General features: G+C 36.4%; 1 protein-coding gene across 10 annotated transcripts in view; it reads left to right on the forward strand.

The window, feature by feature from the left end:
- The window catches only part of LOC108069552 (uncharacterized), a 537,263-nt gene that overhangs the window by 375,835 nt on the left and 142,842 nt on the right, over positions 1-18,586 (forward strand). The window lies entirely within an intron of this gene.

The following is an 18,586-nucleotide window of genomic DNA, read 5'->3' on the forward strand; positions in this document are numbered from 1 at the left end:
CAAAAAACCGATGTTTTCCGACATTTTGAATTACGTGGCCAATATAAGTGGACTTACCTTTATTATTTTCGGTAGGACCTACTCTCAATACATCACGGCACTACTAAAAAATAGTCTCAATCGTGAAGCATTGCCCATGTCTTTGGAATTCAACGCCAAAGTTGAAACTCCCAAAATTTTCAAAATTTGTGAGATGAAAAAACAATTCTGAGAATTAAATTTTGAATGGAACTAATTTTAAATATTCATTGAATCGATTGTTTATTGTATTCTTTAATTTCGGTTTTTTAGCGTTTTCATGAGGACATTTTATTGGATTTATTAAACAAATAAAACCGCTTTTTTGATTTTATTATCTACTCCTATTCGCTGTCAATTTCTGTCATTTCAAATAAGTCAAGGCAACCTATAGAATGCGAGTAAATATGTATCTCTTATTTTGAAGTCAATAGTAAGAACATTTAATTATTTTTTTATGTTTACTAGTATATCTTATTTTATTTTCGATCTAATATAGAAATACAGAAACAGGATGAGGCAAGTGAATGATAAATCCATGATAAATAATGGAGTCTTTCGAACTTTCATTGAAACCGTTAATGTTGGTCAAGCAAAAGAAGCAGTCTGTGATGTGGTCTTTTGGTTCTATCCATATTGAAGGTCTTGAAAATGGCATCTGCCTAATATTTTTGCGTGCTGCTTCCATATCAAGTCTGCATTTGTCACAGCATGACTTGGGTACCCACGTTTTATCTTGATTTTGTATTTCCATGTTGAATACAATCTTGTAATTCCTGCATATTGTTTGGTTAATTGGTCTTCTTCTTTTAATTGAAATAAATAATCCGCAAACATAGCAAAAGTTGTTTGGAGATGACTTACACGAGTCTTTTGGGGCCATTTTTTCTTTTTGACTGAACTTAAATATGTAAGGATTATCGCTGGCTACTAAGCTGTCTTAAAAATATTATGTTCGGAAGACCTTTTTATTTAATATAAATGTAAATTTATATTATATATAAAAAGATACATATTTACTCGCATTCTATAGGTTGCCTTGACTTATTTGAAATTTGACAGCAAATAGGAGTAGATAATAAAATCAAAAAAGCGGTTTTATTTGTTTAATAAATCCAATAAAATGTTCTCATGAAAACGCTTAAAAACCGAAATTAAAGAATACAATAAACAATCGATTCAATGAATATTTAAAATTAGTTCCATTCAAAATTTAATTCTCAGAATTGTTTTTTCATCTCACAAATTTTGAAAATTTTGGGAGTTTCAACTTTGGCGTCGAATTCCAAAGACATGGGCAATGCTTCACGATTGAGACTATTTTTTAGTAGTGCCGTGATGTATTGAGAGTAGGTCCTACCGAAAATAATAAAGGTTGGTCCAATTATATAGGCCACGTAATTCAAAATGTCGGCAAACATCGGTTTTTTGTATTCTTAGCTATACCGCGGAACCTGTAGGTGATGGAAAATAATTTTGTATGGGACTTTTACTCAGGAGCACCCAAATATCATGGAAAACTTGAAATGGTTCGTGGAAATTTCACAAAGTTTAATTTTGTGTTCCTGTGTAACAAGTCCCGAAAAACTGCTCTCTGGATTTGTATTTAGCAAAGAAAATAAGTTTAACAATAATTTCGTTATACAACCTCCATTTGATTTCACTCGTCTTGATAACAAGTCCCGAAAAACTGCTGCCCAAAAACCATCATAAAATTTTTTGGAACGATGGAATAAACAACTTTAAGCAAACAAGAAAATATATTAAACAAATCACTTCGGGAAAGGTGGTTTTATGCAAGGGAATTGAAAAGAAACGTTTTCAGAAATCTTTCTCAGATCACCGCACATAAGAGATGTTGAGGAATTGGGTTGCCCACCATTAAACACCGTAAAGATAAACCAATTCCCATTTTGCTCAATACATATTAAAAGCGGTATTTGTGCTCTGAATAATGCGCACAATATTTTAAATTTTTGCAATGGAACTATGGTCTAACACTTATACATATACAATGGATAACAGACAAAGTGGATTAATGAACCGAATTAATAATTTCACATCCCAATTTGGTGAGGAAATTTTTAAAGAAGATTTAAAATATCTCATTGATACGAGGAATATGTTCATGGATAAAGGAGAAGACGATCTTAACAAAACGGTATATGGTAATCATTTTACGTTTTGTAATAATGGATTCGGCGAAGATGCGTGTGCCTGCTTTTTCTATAAAAATCATCGAAACGGAGCCTTAAAACTAATGTCATCATATTTAGTGTATAAGAAAAGCCTGTTACAAATTTCCAAATAAACATGAGCTAAATTCATGACCTAATTTCAAATTAACATCTTCTTTTGTTTGGGGGATGGGTGATTTTTTAGCTATTTCTTTCAGGTCAAAAAGTTAAAAAAAAAAAAAAAATATACTTGAATTCAAATTAACATCTTCTTTTGTTTGGGGGATGGGTTTTTTTTTTAGCTATTTCTTTCAGGTCAAAAAGTTAAAAAAAAATAAAAAAATATACTTGAATTTAAAATTTACATATTCTTTTTGTTATTGGGGTGGGAGTTTGTTTCTCAGTGGCAAGCAAAGAGATCCCTTTTCAAGGGTGCTTGCTTTCAGCTGTTTCTTTGGGAGTTTGTTTCTCAGTGGCAAGCAAAGGGATCCCTTTTCAAGGGTGCTTGCTTTTAGCTGTTTCTTTTGGACGTAACAACAGCCCGTGACATTCTAACACGTACCCGTGTGAGCACCACACTTTCTTAATCTAAGCAAAGGACACCCGGCACACCCCAGTAATTTCTCCCCCATTTACTAGGATAACCCAAATATATCGCTATGATCACCTGCCACACCCCAGTAACTTCTCACCCGCTTAACTAGATTCCCTCCCCTCGTTTCACCATATTTTTCTAACTTCTCCCACGTTCGATCCCGTCAACCTACTCGTCAACCACTTAAGCAGAATGCCTCCCCTCTTTCCCCCATTTCCTAGATACAAAAGCTGGATATAACTATTGTGGACCCTAATTTACGATCACCCGTCACACCCCAGTAACTTCTTCCCGCTTAATAAGAGTCCCGATTTCTTAAACGAAATTCGGGGAGCGAATTCCTGAATACAATACCTAGATATAAGCAACTTATCACCCTAATTTACGATCACCCGTCACACCCCAGTAACATCTCACCCGCTTAATTAGGGTCCCGATTTCTTAAACGAAATTCGGGGGAGCGAATTCCTGAATACAATTCCTAGATATAAGCAACTTATCACCCTAATTTACGATCACCCGTCACACCCCAGTAATATCTCCCCCGATTTCTGGACCGAATTTCGGGATTCCTGATTCCTGAATACAAATTCTAGATACAAAAGCTGGATATAACTATTGTGGACCCTAATTTACGATCACTCGTCACGCACCCATTAACTTTAATTACCCCCCCACACCTGTCACATTGTTTTGATTTATTACTCTAATTAGCATAATTAATTACCTCTCCCTCCACTTTAGATCCAGAACCCGCATTAAATAAGATTCAGAATCCCCATTTATATACTACTGCACTGTGTACCAACACACTAACACCTAGCCTACATATCGACTTAATTCAGGGTGGAATAGTTCATACTCTCTTGTTAAGCCATTTCAGTAACACATAAATGACATAAAAGTCTACTGTTCATAGAAAATGGGGTACGCACATACCTCTTGTAAACTTAAAACCGCTTTTTTAATGGTTTATACAAAGAAAATCCATATTTTTGTATCTGTATATATGCTCCGTGCTTCCACCTACAAGCACACATTCAAATCTTTGCAAAATTTAGCTTAGAACGGCTACAATCGCACTTTGAGTGATATTTTTAAGCGAAATAATATCGCTCACAATATAATGATTATTTGTGAGCGATATTTTTTTTCACTTATATGTAATGATTATTCCTGATACATATTTATAAAACTCAAAAATAGTGATTTTTCCTGATACATATTTATAAAACTCATAAATAATTATTATTTCTGAGTTTTTTGAATATCGCTTATAATGATTACGGTCCCTGTTAGTAACACGTATAATAGCTCTGCAACATTTTAACAAAATAAAAAATGGATATTTTTTGTTAAGTAGCAACATGGCGCGTCCGTAATTGTCGCGTCCGTGTTCTTGCAATAGTTTTAGAAAAAAAAACCGCTGAATGTTTTGTCACCAAACTTGCTTTCATGTGTTCTGTTACTCAGCAGGTGTTCTGGAAAAACAAAAAATAATACTCCCTCCTGTTTCGCAGAATTTAAGGTTTTTCTAAAGTTTCCGTATTTCACTTATTTTATTTTATTTTTAAGAACTGGCTGGACAGATAATCTTTATTTTTTCACCATAAATACAAGAGCGTCTGAGCTACCGAACAAAAATATAAAAAGTCGCGTCCGTCACCCTGCACTATGAGGTAAAAGTCCACTTTTACTGGCATTAATTATTACTTAAAAACGATGTAACATTTCAAAGTTTTGTTTTTGAAATTTACTTTATAATAACACTAGTTTACAAAATAATATTTTTGGTGTGCTCCCCAGCAATTGATGGCAAATTCTGTTAGTGTTGGACCCCTAGATCACGAAAATAGCATTCATTTTTTTTTCGATGGCACAGTTTTTTATACCCTTGCAGAGGGTATTATGATTTCAGTCAGAAGTTTGCAACGCAGTGAAGGAGACGTTTCCGACCCCATAAAGTATATATATTCTTGATCAGCATCACAAGACGAGTCGATCTAGCCATGTCCGTCTGTCCGTCTGTCCGTCTGTCCGTCCGTCTGTCCGTCTGTCCGTCTGTCCGTCTGTCCGTCTGTCTGTTTCTACGCAAACTAGTCTCTCAGTTTTTGAGCTATCGGGACGAAACTTTCGCAAAAGTCTTCTTTCTATTGCAGGTAGTATATATGTCGGAGCCGACCGGATCGGACAACTATATCTTATAGCTCCCATAGGAAGGATCGGAAAAAAAAACTTTAAAAAATTCTAGCTTCGGTGCTTTTTGAAATATTACCTTCTTCTTTTTGGGATGTTATTTTTTAAATATTTCTGAATTTCGAATTAATTATTTAAAAAATCGGACTACTATATCAAATAGCTGCCATAGGAACGATCGGAAAATTAATGGAAAAGTGATAGGAAATAAATTCTAGCTTCTTTGATTTTTTTTGTATTATCTTCTACTCTAGGGTATGACTCTTTTTAAATATTTCCGAATTTCAATTTTAATTTGATCAAAATCGGACGACTATATCATATAGCTGCCATAGGAACGATCGGAAAATTAATGAGAAATATTAGAAAATTGAACATTTTTGCGATTTGTTTATTAATAGGAATGATCTGCAAGGGTATATAAGCTTCGGCTGGCCGAAGCTAGCTTCCTTTCTTGTTTTTTAAAGATTTTTTAGAGTTTGAAATGTTAAATTTCGGACTTTTTTCGAATTTCTTCTTATATTTCGGCAGATATCCACCCGATTGAGCCGCCTATGATAAATCTTAAATTTGGACTCTGTCAACCGAAAAAAGTGGAAAAATCCTAACTTTAAAAATCCACCATAAATCCAGTTTTCCATGGATTTGAACCATGTCCGTCTTGTTTTATTCGGTAGGATGTAAACTTTAAGTTTATACCATTATGATTTTTCAACGGATTTATTTCGAGTTTTTACGATACATACAGCCGACTTACAGTCGACCAAAAAACACATTTTTCATCTTTGTCAAGTTTTTGCGCTGCCATTACTTATCCAATCATATTGATCTGTATGGCAATGTTAAGCTCTGATCTAACATTTTAAACTTTAAAAAATCTTTAAAAAAACTGTGCCATCGAAAAAAAAATTAATGCTATATTCGTGATCTAGGGGTCCGAAACTAACAGAATTTGCCATCAATTGCCTGGGGAGCATTTTGGCTGTAATTAAAAGATTTCTTTTGAAAAAAATAAGCATGGTCGCGCCTCTTTAAAGAAAAAAAATATATTTTTTAAGAATATGTACTACAAACAAATTTTTTTAGTTGTTTTAAAAAAAGAACTAATTTCATACAAAAAAAAATTTTTTGGAGTTCCCAGACATATTTTTATATTCTTGCAGAGGGTATTATGATTTCATTCAGAAGTTTGCAACGCAGTGAAGGAGACGTTTCCGACCCCATAAAGTATATATATTCTTGATCAGCATCACTAGACGAGTCGATCTAGCCATGTCCGTCTGTCCGTCCGTTTCTACGCAAACTAGTCTCTCAGTTTTCAAGCTATCGGGATACAACTTTCCCAAAAGTCTTCTTTCTATTGCAGGTAGTATATAAGTCGGAACGAGCTGGATCGGACAACTATATCATATAGCTTTCATAGGAACAATCGGGAAAAAAATTTAAAAAAATTGTATTTTGGGTGTTGTTGAACCTATAACATTCTACTTTTGGAAATGTCATTTTTTATCTAATTCTGAATTTCGAATAAAATTTTTTTAAAATCGGACGACTATATCATATAGCTGCCATTGGAACGATCGGAAAATTAATGGGAATATAATAGGAAATAAATTATTGCTTCGTTGGTTTTTATTGTATTCTCTTCTACTCTAGGATATAACTCTTTTCAAATATTTCGATTATAATTTTATCAAAATCGAACTACTATATCATATAGCTGCCATTGAAACGAACGCAAAATTAATGAGAAATAATAGGAAAATTAACATTTTTGCGATTTGTAAATTAATAGGAATTATCTGCAAGGGTATATAAGCTTCGGCTGGCCGAAGCTAGTTTCCTTTCTTGTTTTTCAGTGAAATCGAATTATTTTAATATTTCCAATATAACTCCTAACAAAAATACTAAAACCACTAATAGCAATAATAATAAATAATAATAATAAAATCATTTAAAGTAAATAATATTTAATAACAAAGATAATTGCATAGTGTTTTTCTAAATATTTATCGTATCTAACGTTTACCATACAAAAATACGAATATTGTACTATTCGCTGCTGCATACAAATCAAAGATAAAAAAGTGAGGTTATCTGAGAAAAATGCAAATTTCTCCAATTGAGCGGAAAAGTGCAGAATGCGACTAACACCTATGGATTCAGAATTGACAACACTACAACATACGCTTGGACGCACTTAAACTAATCTAAACTTCTTTTCCAAAATTCTTTCCAATTTGAAAATTGTTTCTTAGAATCCAGCTAAAGATGCATTTATAAAATTAACAAATATTAGTATAAACACGCAAAATTTAAACAATTAGTTGTAACTAACATGTAGTCCAAACTTGGGAAATCCATATTCTAGAGTTGTATTGCTTATTTATTGTCTTGTATGCGAATAAAAACAAATCAAAGTAAACCACAAAAACTATGCAAACTTAGCGTGTGCGTTTTCGTAAACAACAGCTGACTTTGCAGCTGTTATTTTAACATAACACTGTTAAATATTAACATTTTAAGTATAAGGCATAAAAGTTTGATGTTTTGTTAGTACTTTCAAATTAATTATTTTCCAATTGGAACAGTTTTAAAAAATGACTTAATGCCAGTAAAAGTGGACTTTTACCCCAAAGTGCCCTGGAAATACCCATATTGCAAAAGGGCCTTGAATTGAATTGCAATTAAGCGTTAAATTACATTAGTTTGGATTATGGGAAATTATATTCCTAAAAATACACCATTGGGCAAATAGTCTGCAGATGCAATATTGAATTTTTAATATCCAGAATCTGGGATATGACTAAACATCGAAGCTACGGAGAGGACGTCTCGGCACCACAACTGAAATTCATATCTAAAGGGAAGAAGACTTGCTGGCTACGAAACTATCTTCACGTAGCTGACCGCCGGACCTTGTCACCATGGGAAGTTGTCATCAAAAATCATCGAAATCTTTGCTACAAGACAGTCCACGACAACGTCCTTGGAAAAACGATATCGTTATCAACGTCATCAACAGATAGCTTTGACATAATAACTGATACAGTTGTAGAAAGCACGATGTCATCCGATTTTAGTTATTTTTTTTTAACTCTTACCGTTTTTAGTTTCACTCCAGACCTCATTGAGTAAAGACGTGCAGCTACGGCGATCTATATCACCAACAACCAGTGCTTACCAGCAAAATTCGCAAAAACAAACAAGAAAACAAAAGAGACTCCCAAAAAAGATCAAAAAAAAAATACAACAACAAACAGTCACGTGATCACAGCAGACTCCTCCTGCAGTCGGTAACTCGGTCAACAATGCTGTATGCCGCCCCTATATGGGCCGAAGCTGTTAACACGGAGTCATACATAAAAGGCCTGGTATCCACCTACAGGCTATGCGCTTTGAGAGTCTGCTCCGGATTCCGCACGGTATCAGACGACGCAGCCATGGTGATCTCCGGAATGGTCCCCATAGACCTTCTGGCAATCGAGGCTAGGGAGATTCACGAAGAAGTCAAAGCGCTTGGAAGGCGATGCACTCCCCCACAGAGACGCGACATTAAAACTAGGGCGAGGGAAAGGAGCTTAGGAGCATGGCAGGCCCGCTGGCAGCAATCCACGAACGGACGCTGGACCTTCCAGGTCATTCCCGATATTAAGAGGTGGATGCAAAGAGGAAAAGGAGATAAAATGAAAAGAAAACTTTAAAGTTTACTCCATTTACATTTCACCTAACAAATCTTTTTCACGCACCAACCTAAACAACGTAATTAAGTTTAACAACGAAACTGTTATGATTACAGGAGATTTTAACAGCTGGCACCAAAGCTGGGGATCTGCACACTCGAATTCAAGAGGAAAAACAATAGCCAAATTCATTGAACAGTCACAACTTACAATACTAAATGATAAATCACCAACACACTTTACTACACACAACACCTTCACACACATTGACCTCAGCTTTTGTTCTCCATCACTCACACCACTCACAACCTGGAATCTGATAGATGACCTTTGCGGAAGCGACCACTTCCCAATCATCATCACCCTCTTTCCGACACAATCATCAACAAAAAGACACCAATTTTTAAGTTAAACGAAGCAAACTGGTATAACTTTACAACCCACACACATAACAACAATAACCTATACCCTCCTTCAACCAACATAAACAAAGAAACAGCATTAATTAACAAAATAATCATTAAAAGCGCACACCATACGATACCACAAACACTACCACACCGACACTCACGCACAGTTCCTTGGTGGAACAAAAACTTAGCAGACTTACATATTGAGAAAAAACAAACAAGGAAAGCACTGAAAAGAAACACAACGATCAAGAAACGATCATTGCTTACAGAAAAGAAAACGCCCTTCTGAAAAGGGTATCCACAACCACTTTCACATCAGCCATTCAAGCAAGCACACCAACATCAAAAATATGGAACAACATTCTCCGATTTTTCGGTCTTAACCCAGCAATACAAATACACTGCATAACAAACAACAACAATGTAACCACCGACGACAAAAACCAAATGGCCAACCTTCTTGCACATCATTGGTCCCATCCTTCAAAAGACGAAAACTTCAGCCAAGAACCCTCAATCACATTCCATCCACATCTGCTATAGAGATCGACAAACCCATAACCAAAATCGAATTAACCATTGCTCTACAATCACTTAAAGGCTCAACACCAGGAATCAATAGAATCTCATACCCCATGATAAATAACAGTTCACCATCAATAAAAAATAGAATACTTTCTCACTTCAATCACATCTTCAATCACTATATACCTCAATCATACAAAACCAGCCTGATCATACCAATTCAAAAACCTCAAAAGAATAAAACTGACATCTCATCATACCGACCCATCTCACTTAACTGCTGCCTGAGTAAAACTATGGACAAAATAATAGCGAACAGACTATGGTGGTTTCTCAACAACGATAAACTTCTACACCCACATCAATTCGGTTTCAAAAAAGGTAAATCGACTTTGGATAATCTGCTCTATGCAGATCACATCATTACGAAGTCACTTAATACCAGGAAACATACCTCACTCATCTCTCTTGACTTTGCAAGAGCTTTCAATCACCAAGAACAAAAAGAAAACAGTCAGAATAGGGACACACAACTCAAACATACACCCTCCAGAAAACGGAATCCCACAAGGATCCCCCATATCAGTTGTACTCTTCCTAATAGCCTTCAATAAACTAGCCAACATCCTGACAAGATATAAACAGATAAAATTTTGCGCATATGAAGACGACTTCCTTTTGCTGGTAAATCTAAAAAACAAGAAAAACATTACCATCAACCTAAACCACATCTTTAGGAAAATAGAAGACTGGGGAAGCTACTCAGGCGCATCACTATCACAAACAAAATGCGAGCACTTACACATATGTAGAAAACACAGATGCAACTGCATAATCACAACACAGAATTCAAAAATAAAAAACGTAGAATCACTTAAAATACTCGGACTAACCATAAGCAAGAAATACAACTGGAACTCACATATTGACACTCTCATACCATCACTCTCCAACAAACTTAACATCATAAAATGCTTGGCCAGCCCCAAGTTTAACTGCAACACAAACACTCTATTAAACATCACACAAGCCATACAAATATCTAAAATTGACTATGCACTTCACACATATGGATACGCCACAAAAAATACACTAAACAAATTAAAAACCACACTAAACGCAGCTCTTAGAGCAGTCCTAGGTGCGTTTCGCACAACACCAACATACAATTTACTCTACGAATCTAGCATCCCAACCATCGAACAACGGCGAGATCATCTCACAACTAAACTCTTCAAAAACCTTATGCGCTCCAAAGACACACCAATACACAAACTTATCAAACCAACAACCAGAAGAAAAAAATGGACCTGAACACTAGATCGAACCATAGAAAACTGTCGACAACTTAACATACCCTTTAAACCAACAAAATTATACAAAACAAAACCGCCATGGCAACTACAACAAAATATAATAAACACCTCGCTGCATAATTACAAAAAAAACAACACTTCACCAGAAACATACCAAAAATTATTTAATGAAACAAAAGAAAACTACAAAAATCATACATTTATATACACGGACAGATCTCAACAAAACTCAACTACAGCCTTTGCTATTACCACCGAAACAGAAATATTGCACTACGGTAACCTGCCACCGCACTCATCAATACTAACAGCAGAGATAATTTGAATACTCGCTACTAGTAGGAGCGGAAAATTCGTAATCTGCTCTGACTCCTTAGGAGCGATCGAAGCAATACGAAATCCACAAAATCTCAACAAATACCCAACACATATCAGATGACAAATACAACTAAAACAACCTAAAATTAAAATCTTATGGACCCCTGGACACTCTAGCATCAAAGGAAACGAACTCGCAGATAAAACGGCAAAAGAAGCAACAAAAATGCCACTTACATTTACGCAAAACGAAAACATAATAGACTTAAACAAACTTCTAAAAAATAATCTAAATCAAGAAAATGAAAACTTAATAAGTAAATGCAACACATGGTACAAAAACATTAACACAAACCACATCCAAATATCAACACTTTTTAACTTAATTCAAGAAGAAACCAGCAGAATTGATCAAATTAAATTCATTAGACTCACCCTTGAAAATTCAAACATAACACACAAACACCTTCTCGATCCGCTCACCTCACGCAACTGCCCTCTTTGCCAATCAACCCCAGTTAACATGGAACACATCCTAGACACATGCCCAGCAATAACCCAGGACAAGCAACTTCTTTTTAAAAATCTCAAAGCCACAGACTATCTCAAGCACCCAACAACAGAAAATATAAAAACGGTCATAAATTTCCTAAAAAATACAAACTTATATAATCTAATCTAAAATGTATCTAATTCAACACCTCAGACGAGCTGGGGGCCTTTGCTGCTAGAGCTCTTAATTCATAGCTAGCTTATAATTTTAACTTTAAGTTCGCTCAATATAAATAAATAAATAAAACAAGAAAGGAAGCTACCTTCGGCCAGCCGAAGCTTATATACCTGTATGAATTCTACCGAAATCGGGTTTGCTGAAAAAGTTTTTTTTTGCGTGCCTCAAGTACAGAGCCAGTGGCAAAAGTCGCCGCAATAAGTACAGAACAAATTGGGCTTCGGAGAAGTGAATACGTCAAGATTTCTTTTCGTACTGATTTTATTGAGCATGGATCCGGGTTTATATACATGATTTTGGGTTACAAGGATATTTACTTAGGTCTAGGTTAGATACAAATGGACAGCATGGTTTATTATCAGTTTACAAGAAAATAGCCTAAATAAGCAATTACATCTACCAAATGGTCGGGTTAGAATTCCCAAGGGCTATGATAAATGGTGTGAAGACACGTCCGTCGGCTGGATGCATATGGTTTATGACCCGTTTATCACATGCAGATGTGCGCAGACCAAGATATCAGCAATCTATTTATTTAGGTCAAAATAGCTATCAGCAACGAAAGAATTTCTGCTTAGTCGAAATCGTACATACTCCCGGCCGTTGAACTGATGTTCAACAATCGTTAATGTTGATTGTGAAAGGCTGGATCGAGGAGCCGTCTCTATTTACAGGTGTGGTCGTCGGCAGTTGATTCAGCTGAAGGGTTTTTCGAGGTTTTCGCCATTGCTTCATAAAATGAATTATAAGAATGATTATTATAAAAACTAATGCAATATAAATCGCAATATGATGATGTTCAATAGTCTCAAGATTATGTGGTAATTTAAAACTATTGGAAGGCAGGAGTTGAGCTTCTCGTTGATACAACTCCTTGTAGTTAAGGTTTGAGTCTTCCATCAAACTTGTGGAGGCAGATCTTGTTGAATTAAATCGTAAATTCTGTGTGAGTTCTCCTTCTCCAAAGCGAGCATACGATGTATGTAATGTGGTTTCCAATATGTCTTGACTTGTAATTGTCATTAAGGAATTTCGAATGGTGCATCCAGGTTTGGCAACCATTAATCCTGAACCTCTTAAATTTATATTGGAGGTTCCGTCCAAACACACTGCAGATAATGTTAGCGTGGATCTTGTTGTAAAGATCCAGCGATTTTTGGCATGTGTTCTTAGCCAGACTAACGGTTTTTCTGCCTTTATTAATTTGCAAGAATCTGTTTTATTATGAAACATCTGCATCTCACAGCTAGTTTCTGAAGAGAACATTTCTTGTTTGTTGTAGCATATAAAATCATCTTTTGCTCTCTCTTGACAAGCCTTTAAATCAATCTCTGACATTTCAAAAAATTCATCCCGATGACTGTTGATTGCGATGTATGGGGTTTTAATTTCAAACATACTGATTTCATCTTCGGCTAGAAATGGAATTGGTGTCAATCTGTAGATATCCAAGATCTGAGTAGATACCAATGGAAAGTTTACCTTGATGATAACATGCTCTTTTATGTTGGTTCCCTCAGCCTTCATCATCTGATATGCCATTAATATATTATCAGGAGAAACTGGAAGCATCTGTCCAGGCTTTAAGTGGTTTCGTATCTGATCTAACCGATCCTTTAATTGCCTTGGTGACAGCAACATCGGACTTATTGTGTTATGCCGAATATCAGTTAAAACGTTTATGATTTCGGTTTGCATTCTTTGCAAACTGGAGGCTAACAGAGAGAGTTGAGTGGCAAGTGTTATGTACCATGAAAATTTATTAAATCTACTTTCAGTACCAGTTGTTTCTGCAATATAATTCTCTATCGATTTTAACCGTTTGGAATTCGAGATCTCATCCCTTTTAATGACATTAATTGTAGAGTCAATCAAAGATGTTTGATTTCTTAGCAAAGTAAGCAAATGCTTCTCATTCGCCTTAACCTTTGTTATCGTTTGCACCATTTTATCAGCATAAGTGGAGTCTAATACGCCGAAAAGACTACTGGCAATATTTCCAACGATATCCAACGGCGCTCTTTGCTGACATGATTTTGTTATAAGCATATTTTCCGCTTGAAGATCCTCCTCGATGTGTTTAAAGTGTTGATACATGCTTGCACATGCCTCTGTTTCTGAAAACTGCTTGCACAAGTGTCCAATTTTTGTTGTACCCATCGAAAAGGTACTCATATCCTTCCAGTAAGGTCGCAAATTATAATAGACAATTAAAGTCCAATCCGTTTTCGCTAGTTGACTCTTTCCATTCCTTTCGAAGAATATTCCTGGTTTCGATGCAAATTGAGTAACGTTAATTGATTGTGCTGCTACTAAAGGTAATAGAAGAAGCATAACTATTAACGCCATTGTCAGCGATGGCATTGCTGATTTCTTCGGCCTTTTCGCCTGCCTCTCATCAGGTGTATTCTCATCTTCCTCTAAGGCAGCTGGATGCTTATGAACAGATTCCTCCTCTGAAAATAGTGGGGCGATATGTTGAATATCTCGTGTAAGTATTACTCCTTTACTCGTTTTGACTTCTACGACTCTGACAAAATTATCCTTGCCATGAATTGTTTTAATTATTCGTGCCAATGGCCACTGCAGAACTGGAGTATTGTCTTCCTTGATCAGCACTAATGCTCCTTCCTTTACGTTTGCTGAGGATCTTCTCCATTTTTGACGATGCTGAAGTTGTTGCAGATAATCAGTTGACCATTGAGTCTAAAACATATGCTTTAACTTGGATACGGCTTGCCATCTCTGTCCCAATGATTGTGGTTGCTGAGATGGCTCACTATCTGCTTGCGCGGTTAATGGTTCTCCAATTAGAAAGTGACCTGGAGTAAGTGCCGTCACATCATTTGGATCGCTCGATATTGGAACCAAGGGTCTTGAATTCATGATAGCTTCTATTTCCACTATCACAGTTTCTAATTCCTCATAGGTCAGATCCGCTGTAGAAACATTTTTTAACAATAAATGTTTTGCCGATTTTACCGCCGCTTCCCAAAGTCCTCCAAAATGCAGTGCTCTTGGTGGGATAAACTTGAAGTTGACGCCTTTATTATTGCAGGTCTCCATTATAGACCTCTTGGCCTTTTCTGAGAAGATAGCTTCTTCCAATTCCTGAAGCTTATTTCTTGCTCCAACAAAATTCGTAGCGTTGTCGCAGTGTAGAGTCTGACATTTTCCTCGACGACTTATGAATCGACGAAGTGCTGCCAAAAATGCTTCTGTCGTTAAATCACTGACTAATTCTAAATGCACTGCCTTGGTCGCAAAGCAACAAAAGATTGCTATGTAAGCAGTATGTGGTTTCTTTCCACGAATTTTATAGTGAATCTTAAATGGTGCACAATAATCAACTCCAGAATTAAGAAACGGACGAGCTTTTGTGACTCTTAAAGGTGGTAACTGTCCCATTATTTGTTCCATTAACTTTGGTTTAGCTCTGGTGCATTTGACACATTTTAAAATAACATTTCGAGCTATTGTTTTTGCTTTAATTGCCCAATATCTCTGCCTTGATGTGGCTATTAGAGTTTGGGCACCACAATGCATATTTTCCTTGTGGATTTTTTCAAATATTAATTTGACTATTGGATCATTATATGGCAATAGTACAGGGTGTTTGGCATCGAATGAAAGTTCAGATGCTTCCAATCTGCCTCCAACTCGAATGAGATCATCCTGATCCAAGAAAGGCGTTAGGGCGCTGAGATTACTGCCTCGTCCTTTCAGGCCTCTTTGATTTCAGCACTAAAATTATTGTGCTGAATTAGCCGGAGAACTATCTTCCGAGAATTTTCCAATTCTTCAAATGTCACCATTGTAGTTGCATCTGTAGATTTCTCTTTGAAGCGCATGATGTAGGTTACTATTCTTAGTAACTTATCGAAGGAATTCCCGTGGTTTATACCATAAAGCCAATTTGGACATTGCGTGGTAGCTACCAAGATTTCTGGGTTATCCTGGGGAAGTGCACAGCGTTCTGATTTTGCCGCAACAAATGGTAATGGCCATTTGGATGATGGACCATACAAAAACAGTGGACCATAAAACCAAAGACTGAAATTGTTGAACTTGGAACCACTTATACCTCTTGACGCTATGTCTGCAGCGTTGTTTTCCGATGGAACATGGCGCCATTCCCTTTGCAACGATGCTTCTTGAATGGTGGTAATTCTAGTAGCCACAAATTTGTCCTTGATTGTTTTTGGGCTATTTATCCAGGATAACACAATTTCGGAATCTGCCCAAAAATATGTTGCAGTCCCTTGCAGCGACAATTCTTCTTTTATGGTCGCTGTTAATTGAGCACCTAATACTGCTGCCTTTAATTCCAGTCTCGGGAGCGTGATCGCATTTACAGGGGCCAAACGCGATTTTGCACATAATAACTGTACAGTCACTCGTTTATCCTTGTGAACTGCACGAAGATATATGGCTGCAGCATACGCATTTTCTGAAGCGTCGACGAACGTGTATATCTCCTTCGACACAGGAATTTTTCCATCAAAGACATGACGAGGAATTTTAATGTCATTCAACATTTTTAAGTCTTCCCGGAATTGCTTCCATTCCGATTGTAACTGTGTTGGCAATTCTTCGTTATATTCAAATTTCTCCTTTGTTAAGCCTTGCATGAATATTTTGGCTTTTATGACTACTGGAGAAAATAGTCCAAGAGGATCAAATATTTTGAATATTTCTGAAACCACATCCCGTCTTGTTATTTTGTCTGTGGTCACAGTTTGTGTTTTTCCACAGAGTTTGTCAATCGCAGGATTCCAAGTGATTCCCAAGGTTTTAATGCTGCAGTCCTCATAGGCAGCATCTTCAAATTGTACTGTCGGAATGATATCTTCCTTATCCAATCCTTGAAGAAGATGGTTACTATTTGCGCACCATTTTCTTAATTTAAATCCGGAACTTAATAGAATGTGATTAAGTTCCTTTTGAATTTGAAGTGCCTCTGGTATTGTATCAGCTCCGGTGATACAATCGTCGACATAAAAATCATTTTTAAGAGCAGACGATCCTATAGGATATTTCTGCATTTCCTTGCTTGCTAAATACTCCAAGCATTTCGTCGCCAGATATGGTGCAGACTTTGTGCCATAAGTGACGGTTTTCAACCGATAAAACTTAAGCCTTTCTGACGGATCATTTCTCCAGACGATCATTTGATATTGTTGATCATTTGTGTTTATCAAAATCTGCCTGTACATTTTTTCAATGTCAGCAGTGAATACATATTTATGCATTCTAAATCGAAGCAGTATTGACATTAAACTGTTTTGCACTGTAGGACCTTTGTGCATTAAATCGTTCAATGATTTCCCGGAAGATGTCACTGCTGATGCGCCAAAAACAACTCTTTATTTAGTTGTCTGACTGTCGGGTTTGAGAACGCAATGATGCGGTATAAAGTAATGGGACTTTGGAAGATGTATTTGGGGTACTTCCTTCATGTGCCCAAGAGCTTCATACTCCTTCATGAACTCTATGTATCCTTTTTTTATTTCCTGATCTTTTTGCAGTCGTTTCTCCAACGATAGAAACCGTCTCGTGGCAATGTCACGACTCTCCCCCAGCGCTGAAGTATGCTCCAAAGCTCCAAAACTTTTTCTCCTTCCGTAAGTACAGCACATACTGATGATGTAGGTGCTCTCTCCGAAATTTTCCCGGCCACAATCCATCCAAGTTTGGTATTCTGTAGCTTAGGGAGTCCATTCTTTATACTCATGCACTCGGGTTGCATTATATTGTAGTAATGGAATCGGCTCCAAGAAGAATATCAATTTTTCCAGGCTTTCCAAATTGAGGGTCAGCCAACATTATATTTTTTGGTATTTTCCAATTATCAGTCGAAATTGTATACGTTGGTTGATCAGCGACTATGTGAGGCAAAACCATTGCTTCAAGCCGTGAACTAAAATCGCCTTGTTTTGACTTTAGCTGAACATTGATCCTTGCATTGGAAGTCTGACATTTTCCACCAATGCCATTTATTTTGTATTTTGTATTTTTTGAATTTGTAGTTTTCAATGAGAGCATTTTAATTGCTCTTTCGGAAATGGCATTAATTTGGGATCCAGAGTCAAGCAGGGCTCTGAATTCTGCCTTTTGTCCATTTACTCCTTGAATAATTATACGGGCGGTCGCCAGAAGAATATAACTGGATTGCTTTCCACTTGCAGATGCGGCTGTGATGCTATCCGAAAATTCAGGTTTTGTTTCCAAGTGCAACAATGTATTGTGCTTTTTGTTGCATTTAAAGCAATCTCTCTTTGTGCATGTCTTTGACGGGTGATTTTGGCTTAGACATTTAACACATAATTTTTGTTTTTGAACCCAGTTAAGACGTTCTGCTGGGGTTTTCTTTAAAAATTCGTTGCATTTATATATGCTGTGATTTGGTTTCTTACAAAAGAAACAGTTATATTGTGTTTCAGCTCCAACTGATGCACATGTATTTTGCTTTTTTCCTTTTTCTGATCCAATGGCTTCAAGAGTGAGAAACCTCTGTTCAAGAAAGCTTAAAAATTCGTTCAAAGGCTGAATTTGCCTTGTATTTTGAACGGATTGCTCATATAACAAGTGGTTGGGTCGATCAAGCTTTTTCGT

This window comes from Drosophila takahashii, chromosome 3L (assembly GCF_030179915.1).
Source record: "Drosophila takahashii strain IR98-3 E-12201 chromosome 3L, DtakHiC1v2, whole genome shotgun sequence".
Classification (NCBI taxonomy): domain Eukaryota; kingdom Metazoa; phylum Arthropoda; class Insecta; order Diptera; family Drosophilidae; genus Drosophila; species Drosophila takahashii.